Here is a 14,882-nt window from a genome sequence, read left to right on the forward strand (position 1 = left end):
AATGTCCAAAGCATCTTCATAGAGGTAGAATCAGAAATAAATGGATGCCAAGCCAAGGAGGAGATGTCAGGAGGGGCGGCCAAAAGATTGGACGACCTCCTCGGTTTTCAGAAGCTCTTAAAAGAGGAGAGAGAGGCGGAGAGGTTTAGGAAGGGAATTCCAGAGCTTAGAGCCAATGGCAGGGTGAAGGCAGTGGGAGATGGACAAGAGGCCAGGGACGAAGTGTACGAGGGGAGGTTGTAGGGCTGGAGCAGGTTACAGAGATGGGGAGGGACCAGAAGCTTTTTTTTTTCGCTCCTGGGATGTGGCCGGCATTTATCACCCTTCCCTAATTGCCCTTGAGAAGGTGGTGGTGAGCCGCCTTCTTGAACCACTGCAGTCCGTGTGGTGAAGGTGCTCCCACAGTGCTGTTAGGTGGAGAGTTCCAGGTTTTTGACCCAGCGACGATGAAGGATCAGCCGATATACTTCCAAGTCAGGATGGTGTGTAACTTGGAGGGGAACTAGCAGGTTCCCATGTGCCTGCTGCCCTTACCCTTCTAGGTGACAGGGCACAAGTCCCCATATGTTAGTGAGGAGGTCTTTGCAGGGTCGACTGGGCTGGATGTGGCATTGTTGTGTCCGAAGCTGGTGCCTAGGTCGATGTTGAATGGTCCGTCCGGTTTTATTCTTATTGTTTTTCATAGCGGTTTGTTACAACTGAGTGGCTTGCTCAGCCATTTCAGAGGGCAGTTAGGAGTCAACCACATTGCTGTGGGTCTGAAGTCACATATAGGCCAGACCAGGAAAGGATGGTAGATTTCCTTCCCCAAAGGACATTAGATGGGTTTTTACCACAATCCGATAATTTCATGGTCACTGTCATGAATCACCAGCCTCCTCCCACCCCTCTTCATCTAACCCTATTAGCATAACCTTATATTCCTTTCTCCCTCATGTGTTTATCGAGCTTCTCCTTAAATCCATCTATACTATTCGCCTCAGCTACTCCTTGTGGTAGCGAGTTCCACATTCTCACCACTCTCTGGGTAAAGACATTTCTCCTGAATTCCCTATTGAATGTCGGCCCAGTAGATGGCGTCGGTACCACGGTGGCTGAAGATTGTCAGGCAGAAGTGCGGGAAAGGCGGAGCGAGGCGAGAGCGGACCCTATTGTGATGGCGCCGATGAAGATGGCTGCCGTCCTTACGGGCTCCGTGCGTACCAGGCAGCTAAGTGTCCTTTGCTGCTTGGTGCGCTCGGCTCGTTAAGAAAAAAGCATTTCACTGACTGGATTTCACTTGTTGTATTTGGTTATGTGACAAATAAAAGAATTGAAATTGAATCTTATCATTCATGAAGAAATTACTCATGAAATAACACTGGGTGGCCAGCTGGTGGCACCGTCCAAGGAGTATAAATACTCGGGCGTGGGCCCAGCTTGCCCAGGATGTTTTTGTAACCAGGAACTAGTGATGTAACTAGAATCTCATGGTTGTGAAACAGTTGATTAAAGCCTTGTTTTATACGCAACCAAGTGCTTAGTGAGTTTTTTTTATGTCAGTCACCATTACTGATACTAGCTTTTTATTCCAGATTTATTTAATTAACTGAATTTAAATTCCCCATCTGAACTCACATCTCATGAGATTATCAGTCCAGGCCTCTGGATTACTAGTCCAGTGACATAACCACTGTGCTACTGTTCCCGTTGTAGGAGTTTAAACATGAGGATGAGAATTTATAAACGTAGGTCAGCGAGCACAGGGGTGAGGGGTGAACGGAACTCGGTGCGAGTTAGGAGACGAGCAGCCGCGTTTTGGATGAGCTCAAGTTTACATAAGAACGTAAGAAATAGGAGCAGGAGTCGGCCATTTGGCCCTTCGAGCCTGCTCCGCCATTCAATAAGATCATGGCTGATCTTCTACCTCATCTCCACTTTCCTGCACTGTCCCCATATCCATTGGTTCTCTTAATATACAAAATTCTATCGCTCTCTGTCTTGAGTATACTCAACGACTGAGACTCCACAGCCCTCTGGGGTAGAGAATTCCAAAGATTCACCACCTTCTGAGTGAAGAAATTTCTCCTCATCTCAGTCCTAAATGGCCGACCCCTTATTCTGAGACTGTGACCCCTGGTTCTAGACTCCCCAGCCAGGGGAAACATCCTCCCTGCATCTACCCTGTCAAGCCCTGTAAGATCAGCGGATCATCCTCTGCCATTTCCGCCACCACCAGCGTGATCCCACCACCAAACGCATCTTCCCCTCACCTCCCCTTTCAGCATTCCGTAGGGACCGCTCCCTCCGAGACACCCTAGTCCACTCCTCTATCACCCCCAGCACCCCTTCCCCTTCGCCTGGCACCTTCCCGTGCAAGCGGAGGAGATGTAACACCTGCCCCTATACCTCCCCCTTCCCACTGTCCAGGGCCCCAAACACCCCTTCCAGGTGAAACAGCGATTTACTTGTACTTCCTGCAATCTAGTATACTGTATTCGCTGCTCGCGATGTGGTCTCCTCTACATTGGGGAGACCAAATGCAGATTGGGTGACCGCTTTGCGGAACACCTCCGTTCAGTCCGTAAGGGGGACCCCGAGCTCCCGGTGGCCTGTCACTTTAATTCACCGCTCCATTCCCATTCAGACCTCACCATCCTCGGCCTATAGCATTGTTCCACAGAAGCTCAGCGTAAGCTCGAGGAACAGCACCTCATCTTCCGATTAGGCACTCTACAGCCCTCTGGGCTCAACAGAGAGTTCAACAATTTCAGATCATAACCTCGGCCCCTATCACATACATATATTTTCTCTTCCTTTTTTTTAATCCACACTTTTGTCTGGGCTTTTTTCTTCCCTCCCACATGCAGCTGTCCTTCATTCTGCCAGGGCCATTCACACTTCATCGAGAGCCATGCTTTGTTCCTTGAATATCTCTTAATGTCTCTCAATGTCTCTTAATCTCTCCTACTTTCTATTCTATCTCGGACCTTCCTTTTTGTTCTTTCATCTCCTCCCCCTTTTCCCAGCCCCCACTTGCTTTAAATGCTATTGCTTTTACTGCTTTTTTTCCAATTCTGACGAAGGGTCATCGACCTGAAACGTTAACTCTGTTTCTCTCTCCACGGATGCTGCTCTGGCCTGTAATGATCAATAACATGTCATTCTATAGTGGACACTAGGTGGAGCCGAAGAGCTGTGCAGAGCTGTATATAGCTGTATGTATAAGACTACACTACCCAGCTGTATGTATATTAAGACTACATTACCCATGAGGCACTAGGCTACCCACAAGGCAGCAGTCAAGATGGAGGCCTCTACAGATACAGTACCTAGTCCACATGTGCTCAATAAAAGTATCTAGCAAAAGCTAGCTGTGTTCATAATAAGAATGTCTATTTATTAATGAACATAAGATGGTACCAGGATGGTGAAGATCTGCTGAAAATTGTGAAAGGCGAAATGGAGAATTTGAAGCCACCAGAGCGTTTGAAACTCACAGGAAACATTGACTACAATTGGCAGACCTTTAAACAACAATTTGAACTCTACATTGCACCCATCGGATTCGGTACGAAGCCAGACACAAGGAAGATAGCGTTGCTGCTTACGGTTGCAGGCCCACAGGCGATAGAGGTATTTAATACATTTGTATTTAATCCAGAGGAGAACAGAGAAAAATTAGAAGATGTGCTAAAAAAATTTGATGCACATTGCTCTCCCAAAAAGAATGAGACCTATGAAAGATACATCTTCCGTTCTCGGACACAGCGGCAAAATGAGACTTTTGATAGCTTTATAACTGATCTGAAACTGAAAGCACAGACATGTAATTTCTTTGAGCTCAAAGCATCCATGATTCGTGACCAGATTGTGTTTGGTATTCATGATAAAAAAAGTCAGGGAACGTCTGTTGAGAGAAACCGAACTAAATTTGGAAAATGCAGTGAAAATATGCCAAGCCAGCGAGCTAGCTCGAAAGCACGCGAAGACTTTCAGTGAAATCAATAATGATGCAATTGTAACGAGTGATAATGCTGCTGTCGGTGCTGTGTCCTACAAGGGGAAGAAACGTGGGCAGAACAGAAATGAAAAGCAATCGGAGGATGAAATTTTTAATTGTAAATGCTGTGGTTACAAACACCAGTTAAGACAATGCCCAGCGTTTGGAAAAATGTGCACAAAGTGTAATGGAAAGAATCACTTTGCCAAACAATGCTTTTCAAAAGTAAAAACTAAGAAAGGGCAACAAGTTAATGTAATTGAGGACACTGATTTAAGTGAGACATTTTTTGTAGGAATGGTGTCATGTGACGATATCAAAAAGGATACAGAAAATGTGCAGCCCTCAGAAATGGACAATGCTGAACATAAAGTTAATGCAGTAAAAGAGGACAAATGGATGATCCCACTGCAGGTAAATGGAGCATTAGTTACCTTGAAACTAGACACTGAGGCAAAAGCAAACTTAATCAGTATGAGTGACATTAACAATATGAAAGAAAAGCCCAAAATACAGAAAAAGTCAGTACTACTGAAGGACTATAATGGACAGAAAATAGATAGCTTAGGTGTATGCAGACTTAAAGTGACAGTCAAAGACAAAGTGCATCATCTCATGTTTTCTGTTGTGGCTGAAAGACTTGATTCACTACTGGGAGACAAAGCTTGTGAGGACTTAGAACTGGTCAAGAGAGTCTACCGTATAAACTGTGCCATAAGCAGGCCAGATGACTCGGTGGATTCTGTAGTGAATAATTTCCAGGATGTGTTCAAAGGATTTGGAGTTCTACCATTCACTTACAAGATCCAGCTAAAGGAGGATGCTCAGCCAGTGGTACATGCTCCACGAAGAGTTCCAGCACCCCTGCGTGACCGGCTCAAGAATGAACTGGACAGAATGACCACACTAGGAGTCATCAGGAAAGTCGAAGAGCCAACAGACTGGGTTAACTCCATGGTATGTGTAAAGAAAAAGAACAATGATCTAAGAATATGCATGGATCCAAAGGACTTAAATGCAAACATAAAACGTGAACACTACCAGATTCCCAAGCGAGAAGAAATCACCAGTGAAATGTCAGGTGCCAGATACTTTACAAAGCTCGATGCCGCACAAGGATTTTGGCAACTAAAACTGGATGAAGAGAGCACCAAATACTGTACCTTCAACACACCATTTGGCAGGTATTGTTTCCTTAGAATGCCTTTCGGGATAATATCTGCATCTGAAATCTTTCATAGAGCGATGGAACACATAATTGAAGGTCTGGAAGGAGTTCGGGTCTATGTTGATGACATCCTCATCTGTGGCTCCACACTGAAAGAACACAATGAGAGACTGACTAAAGTGCTACAGAGCATATGCCGGAATGGACTGAAGCTCAACAAAACCAAGTGTCAGTTTGGCATCCAGGAAGTCACTTTCCTTGGAGATAATCTATCTGGTAAAGGAATAGAGCCAGATATGGAAAAAGTAAACACCATACTCAAAATGCCCTGACCCACTGACAAAAAAGGAGTGCTACGCATCATGGGGATGATAAACTTCATTGGAAAGTTCATTCCTAACTTGTCAGCCAAGACAGCCTGTCTGCGAGACCTGCTACGTAAAACAAATGAGTTCGCATGGACAGAAAGACATGAACAAGAGTGGATGAATCTCAAAACAGTGCTGACAACCACACCTGTACTCACCTTCTTTGACCCAACAAAAAGAATCAAAGTGTCAACGGATGCATCAAAAGATGGCCTAGGTGCGGTCTTGCTGCAAGCAGAGGGTGAAGATTGGAAGCCTGTTGCCTATGCCTCCAGGTCTATGACTGATACTGAGTGTCGATACGCCCAGATTGAAAAGGAATGTCTAGGCTTGGTAGTTGGACTAGAAAAGTTTCATGGCTACATATATGGACTTCCCACCTTCACAGTTGAGACAGACCACAGCCCACTGGTTGCCATCATAAAAAAGAACCTGAATGAGATGTCTCCAAGGATTCAACGACTCATGATGAAGCTGCAAAGATATGACTTTGAACTGATCTACACACCAGGCAAATACAGATGCAGATGCACTATCCCGAGCACCCACAATGAGTCATGTGAGCTCTACTGAAGAAGACGTGGATGTTCATGTGAGTATGGTCACTGCTGCGCTGCCCGTGTCAGACACAAAATCAAAGCAAATAGCAGAAGAAACAGTAAAAGATACAGTATTACAAATAGTAATAGAGAACATTCATCATGGTTGGCCAAAAGGTTCCTGTCCAAAATATTTTCACATAAGGTCAGAATTGAGTGTCGCAAGTGGACTATTACTAAAACAGAACAGAATAGTCATTCCACAGGCTCTACGTCAAGATATGCTCAAAAGAATTCATGAGGGACACCTCAGAATTGAAAAATGCAAAAGGAGGGCAAGAGACACTATTTATTGGCCGGCATAAATAAGGACATTGAGAACATGATAGGCAAATGTGAGACATGTCAGAAACACCAAAACAAACAAACAAAAGAACAGCAAAGTGAGGAACTGAGACAGAGACTTCAACTGTTAAAGCTGAAACAGAAATCATACTATGACAAGTCATCCAAAACTCTAAAACCATTGACAAGGGATGATGTTGTCAGGATTGAGGATCCAGATGCATGGAACAGGAAAGCTACAGTTCTTGAGGAAGTAGGACCAAGGTCATACACTGTTAGAACCGAGGAAGGACAGATTCTCAGGAGGAACCGCCGTTCCCTCCTAAAAACACAAGAGACTATTCAAGAGCAGATTGATGACAATGCCGCAACTGCATCTTGTCATTCACCGCCAGAACAATCTCATGAAGACACATCAGACTTACCCGTGTTGAGAAGATCCACACGTGAAGTAAAAAAGCCTGATAGACTTAATCTTTGAGTACAATGTAAAGCTTTGAAAATGTGTTGACTGTTTTGAAAATGTTTATGTTTATAGAGCACTAACAAAAGTGTTACTGATATTATCTTTATTGTTTTCTTGAAAGTTGATTGATATTGATTTTGTTAAACCTCAAAGGGGGATGTAATGATCAATAACATGTCATTCTATAGTGGACACTAGGTGGAGCCATAGAGCTGTGTAGAGCTGTATATAGCTGTATGTATAAGACTACACTACCCAGCTGTATGTATATTAAGACTACATTACCCATGAGGCACTAGGCTACCCACAAGGCAGCAGTCAAGATGGAGGCCTCTACAGATACTGTACCTAGTCCACATGGGCTCAATAAAAGTATCTAGCAAAAGCTAGCTGTGTTCATAATAAGAATGTCTATTTATTTGATCTTTCATCTCCTCCCCCTTTTCCCAGTCCCCACTTGCTTTAAATGCTATTGCTTTTCCTGCTTTTTTTCCAATTCTGACAAAGGGTCATCGACCTGAAACGTTAACTCTGTTTCTCTCTCCACGGATGCTGCTCTGGCCTGCTGAGTTTTTCCAGCGTTTTCGGTTGTTAGTTCATGTAAGAATTTTATATGTTTCAATGAGATCACGAAGCCAGCAAAGTGGGAGGTGGGCTAGGAGAGAGTTGGAATACTAACTCTCCTGTGACATAACTCGCTGGGGAAATATCAGCTCATCCAGTACTGGATGTCGGACAAGACATGTGACAAATCAGAGACAGTGGAAGGGTCGAGAGAGGTGGTGGTGAGGTAGAGCTGGATGTCGTCAGTGTACATATGGGGACTGGCGTGTTTTCACACGATGTGGCCGAGGTTAGATCCTTGGGTGACACAAGAGGACATTGTGCGGGAGCGGGAAGAGAATTCAGTGTCTGTGGAACCCATACCCCAGTGAGAGTCAGTGCGTGTGCGACTCGTACCCCAGTGAGAGTCAGTGTCTGTGGAACCCGTAACCCAGTGAGTCAGTGTGTGTGGGACCCGTACCCCAGTGAGAGTCAGTGTGTGTGGAAACCGTACCCCAGTGACAATCAGTGTCTGTGGAACCCGTACCCCAGTGAGAGTCAGTTAGTGTGTGATACGCTTATCAATTACTCCATAAAAGACGATGAATCAGGAAGGTGATGAAAAGGCTTTTATTAACTAGAGAACAGAGCATGCCTCTCGTGGGTGGCTGGTTCCAAGAAGGAAGTGAGTCGGCGAAGCCCCCACCTTTATACCTGGTCATGTGGGCGGAGTCAGCTGAGGCATGCCTTGGTACACAGCGCCACCCAGAGGTAACAATATACAATAACAGTGGTTTACCACATTCACCTTGTTTAAAATTAAGTCCGGCGGGGTGAAGGGTACTACAAGTTCGTGTAGTTAAGTCTATCAGGAGGCCTTGTCTGACGTCCTGATCGTCGTGGTGGCGGCGGCGGTGTTGCAGCATCCAACGTCGGATCTGGTGTCTGGGTGGTCAACGAAGGGTCCTGGGGCTCCGGCATGTCGTCTACAGGGGTTGGATTGGGAGTGGTGGTGGGGGATAACGGTGGTAGTTCAGGGGTACCCGAGGGTGCGAGATCTCGTATGGAGACCGTGTCCTCCCGCCCGTCTGGGTATGTCACCCAGGCATACTGGGGGTTGGCGTGTAGGAGGTGCACCCTCTCGACCAGGGGGTCCGTTTTATGGGTCCTTACGTGCCTCCGCAGTAGGACGGGCCCAGGAGAAGTCAGCCATGCCGGTAGCGAGGTTCCCGATGTGGACTTCCTGGGGAAAACGAACATTTGCTCATGAGGGGTGGCATTAGTGGCAGTACAAAGCAGTGACCGGATGGAGTGGAGCGCCGCAGGGAGGACCTCCTGCCAGCGAGAGGGCGGAAGGCCCTTAGATTTTAAGGCTAAGAGGACGGCCTTCCAAACCGTCGCGTTCTCTCTTTCCACCTGGCCGTTCCCCCGGGGGTTGTAGCTGGTGGTTCTGCTCGTAGCAATACCTCTCGCTAGCAGGTACTGCCGAAGTTCGTCGCTCATGAAAGATGAGCCCCTGTCGCTATGTATATAGCTAGGGAACCCGAACAAGGCGAAGAGGTCATTCAGACATTTGATGATCGTGGTACTGGTCATGTCTGGGCAAGGGATGGCAAACGGGAAACGGGAGTACTCATCAATTATGTTGAGGAAGTACACATTGCGGTCAGAGGAGGGGAGAGGCCCTTTAAAATCGACGCTCAGGCGCTCGAAGGGGCGAGTGGCCTTGATCAGGCTTGCTCTGTCCGGCCTATAAAAGTGCGGTTTGCACTCGGCACAGATTTGGCAGTTCCTGGTCATGGTCCTGACCTCCTCGATGGAGTAGGGCAGGTTACGGGATTTGATGAAATGGAAGAACCTGGTGACCCCCGGGTGGCAGAGGTCATTGTGGAGGGTCTGCAGTCTATCAACCTGCGCGTTGGCGCATGTACCACGTGATAGGGCGTCTGGGGGCTCATTTAGTTTCCCGGGCCGGTACAAGATATCATAATTGTAGGTGGAGAGTTCGATTCTCCACCTCAAGATCTTGTCGTTCTTGATTTTGCCCCTCTGCTTATTATTAAACATAAAAGCTACTGAACGCTGGTCAGTGAGCAGGGTAAACCGTTTTCCGGCCAGGTAATGCCTCCAGTGACGCACCGCTTCCACAATAGCCTGGGCCTCCTTTTCGACAGAGGAGTGTCGGGTCTCGGGGCCCTGGAGGGTCCTTGAGAAAAAGGCCACGGGTCTGCCCGCCTGGTTAAGGGTCGCAGCTAGGGCGAAGTCGGATGCATCGCTCTCCACTTGGAAGGGGATCGACTCATCCACTGCGTGCATTGTGGCCTTCGCGATATCGCTCTTGATAAGAGTGAAGGCTGCACACGCCTCTGGTGTCAGGGGGAAGGAGGTGGATTTGATGAGGGGTCTAGCTTTGTCTGCATAGTGGGGAACCCACTGGGCATAGTAGGAGAAAAACCCCAGGCATCTCTTCAGTGCTTTTTGGCAGTGGGGGAGGGGTAGCTCCATTAGGGGGCGCATTCTGTCGGGGTCGGGCCCGATGACTCCGTTCTCCACCACGCAGCCGAGAATGGCGAGGCGTTTGGTGCGAAACATACATTTCTCTTTATTGTACGTTAGGTTCAGCCGTTGGGCCGTACGGAGGAATTTTTCTAGATTAACGTCATGGTCCTGCTGGTCGTGGCCACAGATGGTGACGTTATCCAGATAGGGAAAGGTGGCCTGCAGCGCGTTCTCGTCAACCATCCGGTCCATCTCCCTTTGGAAGACCGAAACCCCGTTGGTGACGCCGAAGGGAACCCTAAGGAAGTGGTAGAGGCGGCCGTTCGCCTCGAAGGCAGTATACTGGCGGTCCTCATGGCGGATGGGGAGCTGGTGGTATGCTGACTTAAGGTCAATGGTGGAGAATACTTTGTATTGCGCAATCTGGTTGACCATATCAGATATGCGAGGAAGGGGGTATGCGTCCAGCTGAGTGTACCGGTTTATGGTTTGGCTGTAGTCAATGACCAGGCGGCGTTTATCAGTGGTTTTAACGACTACAACCTGGGCTCGCCAGGGGCTAGTGCTCCCTTCGATAATGCCCTCCTTCAAGAGCCGCTCCACCTCAGAGCTAATGAAAGCTCTGTCCCCGGCGCTGTACCGCCTGCTCTTGGTAGCGATGGGTTTACAGTCGTGGGTGAGGTTAGCGAACAAGGGAGGGGGGGGGACTTTTAGTGTGGAAAGGCTGCAGGTGGTTTGCGGCGGGCGATTTAAAAGGTGTTGGTTGCAGACTGTGAGTGGGGGGAGGGGTCCACCGTATGCTAATGTGACACTTTTAAGGTGGCACTGAAAATCCAACCCTAGCAGCACGGCAGCGCAGAGACGGGGCAGGACTAGAAGTTTAAAATTTTTATATTCTGTGCCCCCAACCGAAAGGGTCACCACACAGTAGCCGCCGACGTCCATTGAATGGGACTTGGACGCCATAGAAATCCGATGGCGCGTCGGCAGGACCGTGAGGGAGTGGCTACGTACCGTGTCTGGGTGAATAAAACTCTCTGTGCTCCCGCTGTCGATTAGGCAAGTGGTGGCGCGGCCGTTTACCGTGATATCCATCATGGAGCTGGATAGATGATGAGGGAGGGCTTGATCCAGCGTAACGGAGGCCAGTGTATGGCTTAGTGAGTCGGTATGGTCGTCCGACGAGACGGTGGTCGAGTCCGGAGATGAAGTGGCGGTTGAGTGCGGCGAATAAAATGGCGGCGGCCATGCGGCCGGAGGTGCACAAAATGGCGGATAAGATGGCTGCCCCCATGGTTCGCACGCGGCGCTGCTGGCGTTCGCTGGTTTCCCCCTGCAGGCATTGGCGTAATGGCCTTTCTTCCCGCAGCCCGAGCAGGTAGCGGTCTTAGCCGGGCAGTGCGCTCTAGGGTGTTTTAACTGGCCACAGAAATAGCATTTTTGGGCCTGGTTACGGGGCATCGCTGCGGTTCTTACCGGGGGCGGCTGTCCCAGTTGATTTCGGGACATCGCTGCAGCAGTTGGTGCCGGGGGCAGCGGTCCCATGTCCCACGGTCGCGATGGCCATGGCGCGGCGCCGTTACGTGAGCATGCTTCGAGGTTTCGGTGGGCCGCATCTAGCGAGAGCGCAAGGGCTACGGCCATCTTCAGGTCGAGCTCCTTGCTTTCGAGCAGTCTCTGCCGGGAGTAGTCGGACTGGAGGCCCCTGACGAAGGCATCACAAGTAAGTCCCTCCGCGTGCCCCGCAGCCGTTACCTCCTTACAGTCGCAGTCTCTGCAGAGTGTCTGTAACGCCCGTAAAAATGCCTCTACCGATTCCCCCGGTTGCTGCCTGCGGGATCCCAAGAGGTGTCTGGCGTAAATCGTGTTCACTCGGCGCGTGTATTGCCCTTTTAGTAGTTCGAGGGCCGCCGTGTACGTAGTAGCGTCCTGGATGAGCGTATATACTTGAGGGCTCACCTGGGCGGTCAAAACTTTTAGTTTGTTCTCCTCCGATGTCACGGCGGAGGCTCCTAGGAAGGATTCAAAGCAGCTCAGCCAGTGTTCGAAATTGGTTGATGAACCCGCTGCTTGAGGGTCGAGGTCCAGGCATGCCGGTCTGAGGGCTCGCAGCAACGCCTGCTGTTGTTGCTGTTCAGGTGTCGCCATTTTACTTCTAGTTAATAAAATTGATACGCTTATCAATTACTCCATAAAAGACGATGAATCAGGAAGGTGATGAAAAGGCTTTTATTAACTAGAGAACAGAGCATGCCTCTCGTGGGTGGCTGGTTCCAAGAAGGAAGTGAGTCGGCGAAGCCCCCACCTTTATACCTGGTCATGTGGGCGGAGTCAGCTGAGGCATGCCTTGGTACACAGCGCCACCCAGAGGTAACAATATACAATAACAGTGGTTTACCACAGTGTGCAACCCGTACCCCAGTGAGAGGCTCACCGGAACAACTCGTAAGTGACAACGGTCCACAATTTGTATCACAGGGGTTTGCAACCTTCCTGCATGTGAATGGTGTCCAACACATCAGGTCTGCACCCTACCATCCCTCTACTAACGGCCAGGCAGAAAGGTTCGTGCAAACTTTGAAGCACGCCTTGAAGGCATCGCAAGGTCAGGGCTCAATCCACCAACGTCTGAACAGCTTCCTGTTGTCCTACAGGAACGAGCTGCATGCCACAACCAAAACTTGCCCCGCTTTGCTCATGATGACGAGGCAGTTGCGGACAAGTTTTGACTTACTCAAACCTCCAAGGGCAGAGCAGGTTGTCCATCATCAACAACAAGCTCAAGTTGAAAAGAGAGAGAAAAGAGCCAAGGAGAGACGGTTTCATCCGGGAGAGCACGTCCTAGCTCGAAACTACAACACTGGACCGAAATGGGTTCCTGCTACGGTGATCGCGCAGACGGGCCCTGTGTCTTACACGGTTGAGACTGCTGAGGACGTCGTCTGGAGAAGACACATAGATCAACTGTTGCTAGGAGCAGAGACAGCCACAGAGGCTCCAACGGCTGGTTGGCTTGAACTGTTTCCGGATGATACCGCAAACCAGCATCCTTTGCCACAGTGCTCTTCTCCAACACAGGAAGTCAAAGAGACTGTTCCACCTGTGCAAACTCCTGACTTTCAACTGACACAGGCACCTTCACCATCCAGGCCTGTGTCAATGCCTACTGCTGTGGAAGCCAGCGATGACCGCCGGTATCCTGTCAGAGAGCGGCGGCCTCCAAGACGCTTGGATCTGTAGGTTTAGTGACTTACCCACAAGACTGGGGCAGAATAAACCCCAGGGTAAAGTCAGGGTTTGAGGCAGTCTACCTCTATCCTAGGTTCGTTGAGTGCATTGAAAGTAACTTACCTGTTGAGGAATAATGTGGACCTTCCATTTAAGAAGGGAGGAAATGTTATGTATTGTGTGTTCTCCTCCCACCTGTGGTGGAGCTGTCACAGGAGATAAATGCTTGGGTGTTCTCTCAGTTAAGTTTAGCTCTCTTTGTTCGGAACTTTCCAGAACTTCCTTTCCTTCCAATAAAGCACTTCATGTTTGAATCTCTGAGTCCTAAATTGTGTCTAGGTAGAAAGGTACCGACACAACAGAACCCATACCCCAGTGAGTGTCACTGCGTGTGGAACCCGTACCCCAGTGTCAGTGTATGTGGAACCCGTACCCCAGTGAGTCAGTGTCTGTGGAACCCGTACCCCAGTGAGAGTCAGTTAGTGTGCAACCTGACCCCACTGAGAGTCAGTGTGTGTGGAACCCGTACCCCAGTGAGAGTCAGTGTGTGTGGGACCCGTACCCGAGTGAGTCAGTGTGTGTGGGACCCGTACCCCAGTGAGAGTCAGTGTCTGTGGAACCCGTACCCCAGTGAGAGTCAGTGTCTGTGGAACTGTGCCCCAGTGAGAGTCAGTGTCTGTGGAACACGTACCCCAGTGAGAGTCAGTGTCTGTGGAACCCCTACCCCAGTGAGTCAGTGTCTGTGGAACCCCTACCCCAGTGAGAGTCAGTGTGTGTGGAACCCCTACACCAGTGAGAGTCAGTGTGTGTGGGACCCGTACCCCAGTGAGAGTCAGTGTGTGTGGGACCCGTACCCCAGTGAGAGTCAGTGTCTGTGGGACCCGTACCCCAGTGAGAGTCAGCGCCAGTGGAACGCGTACCCCAGTGAGAGTCAGTGTGTGTGGAACCCGTACCCCAGTGAGAGTCAGTGTCTGTGGGACCCGTACCCCAGTGAGAGTCAGTGTGTGTGGAACCAGTACCCCGGTGAGAGTCAGTGTGTATGGGACCAGTAACCCAGTGAGAGTCAGTGTCTGTGGAACCCGTACCCCAGTGAGTGTCAGTGTTTGTGGGTCCTGTACCCCAGTGAGAGTCAGTGTCTGTATGACCCGTACCTCAGTGAGATTCAGTGTGTGTGGTACCCGTACCCCAGTGACAGTCAGTGTCTGTGGGACCCGTGCCCCGTTGAGAGTCAGTGTCTTTGGAACCCAAACCCCAGTGAGAAGCAGTGTCTGTGCGAACCCATACCCCAGTGAGAGGAAGTGTCTGTGGAACCCGTATCCCAGTGAGAGTCAGTGTCTGCGGGACCTGTACCCCAGTGAGAGTCAATGCCTGTGCGACCCGTACCCCAGTGAGAGTCAGTGTCTGTGGAACTGTACCCCAGTGAGAGTCAGTGTGTGTGGGACCCGTACCCGAGTGAGAGTCAGTGTGTGTGGAATCCGTACCCCAGTGAGATTCAGTGTGTGTGGAACCCTTACCCCAGTGAGAGTCAGTGTGTGTGGGACACGTACCCCAGTGAGAGTCAGTGTCTGTGGAACCCGTACCCCAGTGAGAATCAGCGTGTGTGGAACACGTACCCCAGTGAGAGTCAGTGTCTGTGGAACCCGTACCCCAGTGAGAGTCAGTGTGTGTGCGACCCATACCCCAGTGAGAGTCAGTGTGTGTGGAACCCTTACCCCAGTGAGAGTCAGTGTCTGTGGAACCCTTA

Source organism: Somniosus microcephalus, chromosome 12 (assembly GCF_052327205.1).
Source record: "Somniosus microcephalus isolate GS21.2 chromosome 12, FLI_Smic_1.0, whole genome shotgun sequence".
NCBI classification, from domain to species: domain Eukaryota; kingdom Metazoa; phylum Chordata; class Chondrichthyes; order Squaliformes; family Somniosidae; genus Somniosus; species Somniosus microcephalus.